Here is an 11,648-nt window from a genome sequence, read left to right on the forward strand (position 1 = left end):
CATTTTCATCACAATTTCACTATTTATCCCACTAGAAAACCTAAATAAACCTACATTCAAATGAAAATTAATACACGTTCGCTCCTCTGGGAGACGGGGCCACGAATGCTGTTATCACTCGCAGATAAAGCTTGTTTACTTGGCAATATCACTTGAATACCTAATTGTAGTTGTAAAACTTTATAACAGTGGAATTTTACATGTTTCAATTATAACATTGTGAAAAGCGTTTGAACGTTGCGAGAATTTCGGGAGAACTGCTGAAAATCTTTTGGTTTATTTGTGACTTTGACAGCTGGCCAGGGTAATATCGTCCGAGGTTGTATAGCTGACTCCGAGCTCCGAGGTCATTTGGTAAGATAAATGTAACTGTTTCAAGGAGGGTTCCGTCAATTTATTTTATTTTATTAAGGTATAGCATCTAGCCGCCCAGAAAAGTCCCTCTAAGTACCTTTTCAGCCTGTTAAAATTTCACTACTCTTAATAGGTTTAAGTTTGTGGACGACTGAAAGAAAACTAGAAATCACGATACACGGTAACGGTATCAATCATGAGAAATTTAAGTGAAAATTTGGAGTATTTCACCAATACGTGTTAAGTTTTTAATTCGTCGAACGACCCTCAGTTAAAAACAATTCGTTCCTAATACAAACTTTCAACCCACTTTCAACCCCTTTATCACAATCTTAGAGTCTGTGCGGAAAGAGAAGAGTCGTGGAATGTATGGGGCCTAATACATTCCACGACTCTTTCCGCACAGACTCTAGTGGCTGAATTTTTAGTTACTTAACTTGATTTGTAAATTTGAACTTTCTAGCTGTTGTAGTTTCGGCTCTGCGATGAAGTCAGTCAGTTACGAATGTAGTGCATAATTATTTTCACCACACCAGCTCGGAAAGGCTTACTTTGCACTTCAAAAACTGATAGCAAAGTTGCATTTTATTCACATGTGAGGCAAAGTAATCAAATGCAAATGTTGGGTTGTTTTCTTATGTTTGCTGGTAGAATTGACTTTTAAATGATGATTTTGGATGATAAATATTTAAAAACATTCATTTGGATTTGATTTGGTTTGATTTGTTTGATATTTTACATTTAATATTTGCTTCGGATTGGTGTGGTGATAAATGTTGTGTTTCACTCGGGGGCAAATTTTGTTTAACCCTCGTGCTTTGAAACACTCGCAACGCTCAAGATTCCATTTTCGAACCACTCGCTACGCTCGTGGTTCAATTTTGGAATCTTTCGCTTGCTCGGGTATCAATATTAGCACGAGCGGTTAAACAACAACTTTGCCCCCTTGTAAAACAAATAACTATTTCCATCGTATTTTCACGCAAACGTACGAACGTGTCATGTTATTTCAGTCAGTCTCGGTACAAAAGTACTGAGGTTGACTCGAACGTTTCGAAGAAAATACGATGGAAAACATTTATGCACTACATCTGTTAAACGGAGTTCATAACATAAATAGTACTTACATCCTTTTTGAATTTATGTGTTCTTAGAAATTCTTTTCTATAAGTAACCGCAGAGGAAAACTTAATTTATTTATTTTATTTTTTATTTATTTATAGTTTTTTTAGCATTAGAAATAAGGTAAACAATCTTGATGTGTCTTTTAATTGAAAAACACATTTTAAAAATAAGTTACGGCAAATATGTAACAATTATGAATCTAATACGATCACTTATATTCTTCTGCTTTCATAAGTAATAGTTTTTAATTTTTAAAAAGCGTTTTTCAATTAAAAGACATGTCAAAATCGCTTACCTTCTTTCAAGTTCTTTCTAATGCTAAAAAAACGAACTATTTAAATCAGGCAACAAGCCATATTACAAATACCTTACAGACTAACATAATGCCTTACGTAATGCCCGACAAAGAGCATCGGTCCCTTTCTGGTCATCTTGTAAGTGTGTCCAGTTTCATAGCAAATAGGCTGTGACAAACAGACGTTACCTATATTAAACAGACAGACACACAAGGGTGACGTGAAGGGAGGAACAATTTTCCCGTTGACGTACTGAACCCTAAAATTCTCTGATTTTTTAACTTTCAATGCAGCTTAAATCTCTTCGAACAGCTGTTATCTTAAACCCCATTTATTCTCGCGAGTCGCGACTGAGGGCCTACCGCGAGCCACGTTCGACGTGTTGCCTCCCTGTCACACGTACGTACGAATTTACAAGTGCGACAGAGAGGCAACACGTCGAACGTGGCTCGCGGTAGGCCCTCTGGTTCGATGACGGGGCCGGCGATAAGCGCGTGACGTCATCGGCGTGTACGCAACATCCGTTACTAAAATCGGAATCATTTCAGTTTTGCAGCCAAAATCGCGTCTTTGGGCCGTGTAGGCCCGGAGAATCACAAGCCAATTCCAGTTTTATACTCTGTATCTTTAGGTATTTAAATAAAAGTAAACAAATATTTTCCCCTTGAAATTGCTCCTTAAGCCAGTTGGTGGTAGATGAAAACATTACATTATTTAATCTTTATTGCACAAAAGAAAACCTTATAGTACAAAAGGCGGACTTAATGTCATAAGGCATTCTCTACCAGTCAACCTTAAGGCTAAGCAGAGAGATTGTGAGCGGTGCTACAATTACAACAGCAAAAACAATCAATAAATTACGAATAACATATATGTAGGTTAAAGTCAGGTCGTTCAGTGACGGATCCAGGCGGTTTTGTATTTGGTTGGTTAACCAATAAATGTTATAACTACCCGAAAATGTATAAATTGTTTGTTTATTTTTATTAATAAACCTAAGGATACAGACTAAAGTTATTCGATCGGTTTCCGATATGATACTGTTCCTATTTTAGGCGCAACCTGTGGAGTCGTCGGATCAAGTAAACTGTGAACAGATTTTGGAAGTGTCACCATGAAATTATCTATGAAAATATAACGTTTATTGTGGGATTCCCACACTTTGTCACGTCAAACTCGGTCCAAAGTATCAGATGAACTCTTACGAAGACGTTAGTAATCTGAAACCTAACATAATTGAATAGTGAGGACATCGTTCCCAGAACATTAACCAAAGACAAGTAAAAATAGAAACTGGCTCGGGGATGTAGAGAATATAATAAATTTAGTGAAGATAAAGATTTTTATTAAAAGTTAATTTTTCCATCATCGTAATTAATTCATTATCTAAACGATTTAATTGTAAGTTTGGTTGCGTGACGCTGATTTTTGTATGCTTAAATGTGTACTAGATATTTTAGAGTATTCTTAGTTCGGGACTAAGTCTAGATTTTAGTAACGGAAGGTTTTCTACTAAATAACGACCATCATTAAGTAAGACGTAAGATTTAAAGATATTATAAGATATGGTTTTAGATGTACAAAATATATGGTTTTAAGCAAAAAAAGGTCACGGGGTAAAATAAAGCTTTGACAATAACGAGGATGAAGATTATTTTTATACCACATCGGTGACAAAAAAGCATACGGCCCATCTGACGGTAACAACCGTAGCCTATGGACTTCTGCAACCCCAGGGGTGTTACATGCGCGTTACACCCTTAACAATACCTGTACTCTTTTTTTGATGAATCCCAATGCCTCTCAAGAAAACCTCGGCATTTGTATAGATTTTTTTGTTATTCTAGTTTAGTGTCCCACTACTGGGCAAAGGCCTCCCCTCCTTTCCTCCACTCAACCCTATCGTTTGTACGTTCCCGCCAATCAGGATAAAATGCGTCCAAGTCGTCCCGCCATCTCCTTATCGGTCTGCCTGAACCCCGGCCTAAAAAAATGGAAAATTTTAGTCTGTATTATTTGACTGTCTCTGACGAGCGTTAACTAATTAAGCAACAATGCACTGCTGTTATTCATGCACTTGTTGCATATGATTGCATGATATAACAAACACATTTATGTAGATAGGTACAATATTCATTTAGTATACTACTTATCTGACTCGGATTATTTCCACTGTGGCTAAAATGCAACATGCAACCGTTGACGATTTAATTAATTTCGAATTAAACACAGTCACTTTGTAAATTAAAAAAAAGTAATTGTGTGGTTTATGAAACCGCGATGCAAGTGAAACTTTTTTACGGATTGTAGACAGGCATTTAACTGAAAGTATCCGGAAAATTATTCGATTTAGGGTACCTATCAAAAACGCGTTTTTAATCTTAACTTAATGAATATTCTGTTTAATTATCTTAAGTGTGATGAAAAACCTTGTGTGTGCCACAGGCGGTACAGGAATCACGTACTCGTGTTAATTAAGCCCTCGCCTTCGGCTTCGGACTTCAATTCACACTCGTTCGTAAATTCTTGTTTACTGCCCTTAATACACAATGTACTATCGCCCACACTATTAACTGTCCATCGGCACAGAATAAATAATAGTACTAGGTATAGAACATTCACTCTCTAACAAAACGCGTCTGTTACGATTAGGACAGATATGACCGCTAGTGGGCGCAGCACGGGTCCATTTTTATCGTCTATCACTATGCGCGTCCCTTTCGCACTTACATACTTATTAGAACGTGACAGGCATGGTGACAAGGGATAAAAACGCGACCGTGCTACGCCGCTAGGTGGCGACAGCGCCACGCGCGGCTTATGGCTAGCCACCAAAATTGGTGTGGGATGGATGTACTTGTAACTACCTGTTGCAAAGCGACGAAATCGCGGAGTGAGCCACGCCTGCCACCGGTAAACCTTATTACAACAGGCATAAGGCCCACCTATGTTGCTGTTTGTACACCTACTCATATAATTGCTGATGCTCAGCTGAATGGCGTAGTGTGCGTGTTTCAGCTAAATAGTATCAACTTAACGATATTGGATTGAATTGGGTCACTGTGACAAACCACTTGATTCCTATACAATGCGAGTTTGCTTAATCAATGCTTTAGATTAGTTGACCGTTGGATTAGCTATCTATATAGTCTATCTATATTATATAATACATATATACCTTAGTACGCACTGTCTATGTCTATGGTGTGACGAGAAAGGTATTAAGTACGAATGAATTTAGAGGGAAGTACGCGGAAAGGAAAACCAAAGAAAAGGTGGATGGACTGTGTGAGAGATGATATGAAACGAACGCAAGTGAATGATGAGATGACGGGCGACAGAGAGGTGTGGAAGAGAAAGACATGCTGCGCCGACCCCAAGTGAATGGGAAAAGGGCAAGAGAATGATGATTATACACTGTGTATTTTATCAATGAGAATTCTCTTTGATTTTATTTAATCGCTCAAATTTAATACCCAATAATCGTTACTAATCTACTACTACCTACCTAATCTAATCCTACTATAGGTGCCTACTTTTGACGTTCGCAGTAGACGAGGGGGCCGATTTTTATTAAACGATTTGTTACGGTTTTGGCCTTGTTTTGATGCAACCTTAACTTATGCTGATTGGTGAGAGCGACATGTACTGGAAGTATCATGGTATAATAATATACTCCGCCTGGTACTCCATTCCCGTCTTTTCTAGGTCACCTAACTGACACGGGCTTACGTCATCATGCGACAGCGCTATATGATAATATGCGATAGCGCTATATATAGCGGCCATGTTGTTGTGACGTAGCCCCGTGTCACTCTGGGAATGGAAGACCATGTTTTATTAGACTATGGGAAGTATAGTCTGTATCTTTAGGTATTTAAATAAAAGTAAACAAAATCTACCCTCAAATGGCTCCTTAAGCCAGTAGATGAAAACATTACATGATCAAATACTGTAGGTTAAAGCACGTTAAAGTCAAGTCGTTCATTGACAGATCCAGGCGGTTTTTTATTTGGTTAGTTAGCCAATAAATAATAGTACATTATTGTCGAGGCTCGGAAGTAGCTACTTGCAGGCTGAGGATTCGTTTTAAACGGACGACCTTGGGAGTCCGTTTAATTGAATCCGAAGCCAGCAAGTAGCCTTCCAGCCGAGTCATATATAGTGCTTTTCTCAAAAATGGTGCAAGAAATATAAATATCATAGAAATATTTTACAAAAGCAACTTTCTTACGTATATATTTTCACAGAAAAAAGTAAAAACAATTGAAAAAATTAGCTTAGCCGCCTTTTTATTTTTTTAATAAAAAAATAGAAGTGTATTTTTCTGCCGAAAATACGCCAACCTATTTGAGACAGCTAAATAGTCACGGTACTAATCATCTGTTTGGCTGTTTAATGGGCCTGTGCCTTCATTTGATATGGCCATTTCAACTTTTAAAAAGTTTGGAACTCGACAAATAATGGAATTTGTATGCAACATTGCAGTCCCAAAATCGAGACTGCAATGTTTTTAACTTTTTAATTTTTGACTGACCATAAACTACGCGCTTCGCAACCTATTTTTTAAACGGCAAAGTCGACTTTGCCGTCCATTTTTGAGAAAATGTTAATACTACCCAAAAATTTACAAATTGTTTGTTTACATTTATTTAAATACCTAAAGATACAGACTATAGGTGGTATCATAACAGCGACACTTGGCGGCACCTAAGAGAGACAATTTAAAAATAACTAATGATTCTTCAGTAGATCTTCAAAGCTTTAAAAATTTTTTTTTGCTGTTGTTATGAAGTTTTGTAGAAGGAGGAGAGATAAACTTGGTCAAGCAGATCTTCAGTAGAAAAAGGCGGCAAATTTGAAAAATGTAGGCGCGAAGGGATATCGTCTCATAGAAAATTTGAATTTCGCGCCTTTTTCTACTGACAAGATTTGCTTGACCGTCTATTAAAACGTGTTTTATACAGTTAACATTTATTTATTGTTCTTTACGTAATTGATTACAAATTTCACCAAAACAGATCACATCAAATTATATTTTATGTTGATAGTGAAATACAAAGTTTTATTTAAACAAGATTTCATATATTACGACTACTAGTTGTGCAATTCAGTACATATACTTACTTATTATTTATTTACACATTATTTTATTGTGCAAATTATATCTATACAATGTATAATTATTAACGTTATAATGTACATTATATGCATATATATTTCATACATTTACACATTGTAATAATTAAAGGTATTTTGATGTAAAAATTGGACTTAATCAATATTATTATAACTTGAGTATCGATAAACTAGAATTATTTATTTGATTCATGGCGTACATTGATTGGTCATCGATTTTTAAAATATAAAGAAATCATTTCAGAACGCTTTCATTGTGTATTTCTGTTAGGTTAACCACATCATAAAATTATTAAGCTAGCGTTCAAAAATCAACTCCCTACTTACTTATTCCTTAAAATTCGATGACCAGTGTTAGTTACCCCGCGATTCAAACTTCCACTGTACGGTATGTTGATAATTTGATATAATATGTACAAATGTAGTGCATAATTATTTTCCATCGTATTTTCACGGAAACGTGGGAACGGTCCTGCTATTTCAGTCAGTCTCGGTACAAAAAGTACTGAGGTTGACTGAAATAGCGTGACAAATACGAACATTTCCGAGAAAATACGATGGAAAACAATTATGCACCATCTGTAATGTCCTGTCGTTCAAATACTAGACACTATTCAAAATTGGTTTAACGAGGCTACCTATGTATTGTTTAAGTATGTAAACGAAATAACGCATTCATTAATTAACAGTACGAACTGCTAATAAGTAGATTAAGTAGTTAGTACATAATTAACATTAAAATAACATAATAAATCTACTAATAATTAATAAACAAAAAATACTACAATACATCTTAAGCAAACAAACTTCACAGCCAATATATATTATTACCTCAATAAAAAATATTTATTATAAATTTGACAAATAACAGTTCTTAATTATATTAAACTATAATAATTAAGAACGGTGTCTTTAGGTAATATTTAACTATTCAGGCTAAAATCACCAAAGGTAATAAACGCCATATCACGAAATAATTATAATTAATTTAAGACACAATAACTATTAAATGACTACGCGAGATATTGAAACAAATAAATAACATTTTAATAAATCAGACCGTGACATAATTATCTCTATCTTAAGGAGTTCTAAGTCTCCAACCTAAACCTAAATCCAATCAACTCATTATAGTAATTATATTTAAAATTCGGAAAGACGAAGCTGTCTAACATAGTGACGGGGTGTCATTGAACATTTCTGTTGGGCAAGCCGTAGCTTATTTTACCTGCTATATGAAAATGACAAGTAAAATATAAATTTTTTAATATAAGGTATATTAAACTTAGTTTCTTATTAGTATTACCTACCTTTGACAGTGACAATTCTTTTATATTTCTTACTATAGGTATAATCACTACACCTTATAAAACAAAGTCCCCCGCCGCGTCTGTCTGTTTGTGTGTTTGTTCGCGATAAAATCAAAAACTACTGAACGGGTTTTCATGCGGTTTTCACCAATCTAAAGAGTGATTCTTGACGAAGGTTTAGGTGTATAATTTGTTAACCCGTGCGAAGCCGGGGCGGGTCGCTAGTACACTTATATAATAATCTTATTTATATTAAGTACTTAGAAATAGGTGAATACCAGATGTTATTCATTTTCATTACTAATTTAACCTACCAACGAAAAGATACATTTTATTAGATTTTAGTAGTAATAGTAGTAAACATTCACTAGTAATATCAACATAAAATATTCCACAACAAAGTCGTCTGGTAACAACTACGACGGTAAAACCAAAAGGCAGTCCATATACAGCATGTCCCAATAACTCCTTAACCAAACAAATTTGGAATATATTTTTCTTACTTAGTACACCTCTTTTACAAAATGTCATTAAAAAATTAAATTACGATCATTTCACTAAACTTATCAACAATATACCGCAGTAAAAAAATTGAGAAAGAAAAACCAACTGAGTTAAGTATTTTATTTAGAACTATCTTCGCTTCCTCACGCTATATGTATATGTGGGAAGTCACATTTTCTTAACAATTTATGAGACCTCATGTTATCGTTATGACTGTTTTGTGATTTTTTACACTTAAATTTATTCTTACTTGCTATATATTTAATAAGGTTTTATAAGAACGACACTTTATTGTACAAAACATAATTGGAGTAGGTATGTTATATTTACTTATTTAATAATAGTTTACTTACACATTAAATTCTAACTATTGTCTTATTCGGTATTTCAATTTAATTGATTTTCCTTAATTATGCTCGGCTTGCACTCCACAATTGAAATATACATTTATAAAATATATTATTAAATTTACAAATTACATCTACAATATATTTCTGAACCTAATACATAGATAATCTTTAACAAAGTTATTTTACAAATTCTACGAGATCTACTAAAAATAATTTAAAAATACCTACTTGGAATAACAACACACAACACAATAAAGTACAATAAGTAAACTAAGTAAGATATTAAACCAAAGTCATCCCACCATTTCTAATTAGATGGAACCAAATGTAGTGAGTAAACATTACAAAATATTTCACTAGTGACGAAACCTACTGGCGTGTAAAATTTACAATTAAGATCTACTATTAAATTCCTTGTATTTATTTAGTTTAGGTACCTACTGGAATATGTCCTCATATAATTTTTTTTAAAGATCCTATAAGGATAAATCACGCTACCTTTCGTCAAACCGTTGGAGTAAAATGGGACATATCTAACCTCAATTCCCCTTATTATATCGTGTCATGTCTCCCCCCATGCCAACGAACAATTCAGCTAAAAGTTTTCACGGCAAAACATTTTCATGGTTTCTCGGCACCACCGCGCGACAACCGCTTACCTACTGACAAATGCCGATCGAAAAGTAAAAATATATTAGGATGACAGATGCGAGGAAAAGACGTCATTTTCATCCAATTTAAGTTTCCATTGGTATTTTCTATAAACGCCACTCACTTGGTTAGGTCTCCTCAATTCAAACATGGCAAATGATCCCGAATACTCGGGGACTCCCTCTGGTCGCATAACAACTTTTGTCATATTTTTAATTGTCATAACACTTTATGTATAAAATTGTAAGTCATAAAAATCTTTAGTCAGAATTATCCTGAGCATAACTGGGTTTTTGTCATAAATTACTTATGTCATAATTTTTGTAATCATTAATTTAATTCGCATAAAATTTTAAGTCATCTGCTTGATATCCATAATTGTTTTTCGTTCGAAGTATTGCAGTGCATAGTATTAATATAGTCATAAAAAATTAAGTCATATATTTAGTGGTCATAAAAGAAACTAATCATAATAGGTAGGTTAGGTTCGTTAGGTTGCTTTAGATGCCCGAAGGGCAAACTACGCAGAAATAGGAGCCCCGCGTGAGCGGGGCTCCGTCGAATTAAGTGTTTGGACGGAGATTAGGGAAAAGGTTTTTTTCGAGGAGTTGTTGAGCTAGGCTAAAATCAGTTTCTTAAAATTATTTATGTAAGCCATTATGGTTGAAAATTATTATGCTACAAAACGTTATACGTAAAAACTTTATAAATATCGATAAATATGCTTTTAGCTGGTATGACATTTGATTCATTATAATCAAAACCTATATGCACAAAAAATGTATGACAACTGCTGAGTATGTCATCAAATATTATGGCTAAAAATGTATGACACAATATAATATGACTTTTCATTTGTATGCGCAATGATGATTATGACACAAGTTGTTATGCGCATCAAAGATATGACCTAAACTTGTATGCAACCCAATATGGACCCCGAATACTCGTCATAGGTTTTTCGACAATTTTGACAAGTTTCAATCATAACGTTTTTCAAATGTCCCGGTCTCGGTCTCGCAAGTCCCGGTATCTAGTGGATACAGAGTTACCATTTACCAAGTCATCACCTTGCAGGCTTATATGGCCCATATAACTTAACCCTTTGAACGCCACGCTTCGTATGCGGCGCGTCATCGTGAACGTTGTCGAAATGCATGAAGCTTGATATTGGGCTGGAGCCACGCGCTTCAGTTGACGTCTTTAGCGTTCAAAGGGTGAAACTTATGGCTACCAATCAGTGTTGTGAATAACGCTTATTTTTAGGCTTAAAGATTCGAGTCCTCAAGACTCGACTATATTTGAGAATTGTATTTATTAATTTTACGCGTATGGATGTAAGAAATCGTCTTTGCCGCATTTGAGGCCTTAAGCCTCGAGAGTCTTAAGGAAGGGGCTACCCGAGGTTTTCATCGATTTTTGACAAGTTTTGAATCGTATCTCCTTTTTTTGCACTACAGATAGAATTATAAGACAAACGGTTATCGGTTCTTCAATCTTTTATCTCCGGTTTTGTGTACCGGATTTTGAAAGAAATGAATACTTATTTTTTTTATGAATTTTTTAAACATTTTCTAAAAAAACACTTTTTTCGTATCTAGTTTGCTGTGAAGGATCTTACATGTACGAAATCTACATATTTGGGTTCGTCTTTGACGTCTCGAAAAACGTGTCTAGGGTTTTAATTTTAAACTAATTAACACAAAAGTTATGGCCAGAAAACCAGTTTTATAGCCTAAAATTGTTCAACTTTGATGCCAAATATCTCGAAGACAATGAACTTTGAAGTAAATATGGGATACTGTATTGTTTAAAGCCGTTGCTGTTAATATAATAAGCTACAAAAAACATTAGAAAACTAAGGGATTCAGATCGAAGGTCATTGGCGTGGGGTAGCCCCTTAAATGAGCGTTATTCAC

The sequence above is a fragment of the Cydia splendana genome, chromosome 6, assembly GCF_910591565.1.
Source record: "Cydia splendana chromosome 6, ilCydSple1.2, whole genome shotgun sequence".
Classification (NCBI taxonomy): Eukaryota; Metazoa; Arthropoda; class Insecta; order Lepidoptera; family Tortricidae; genus Cydia; species Cydia splendana.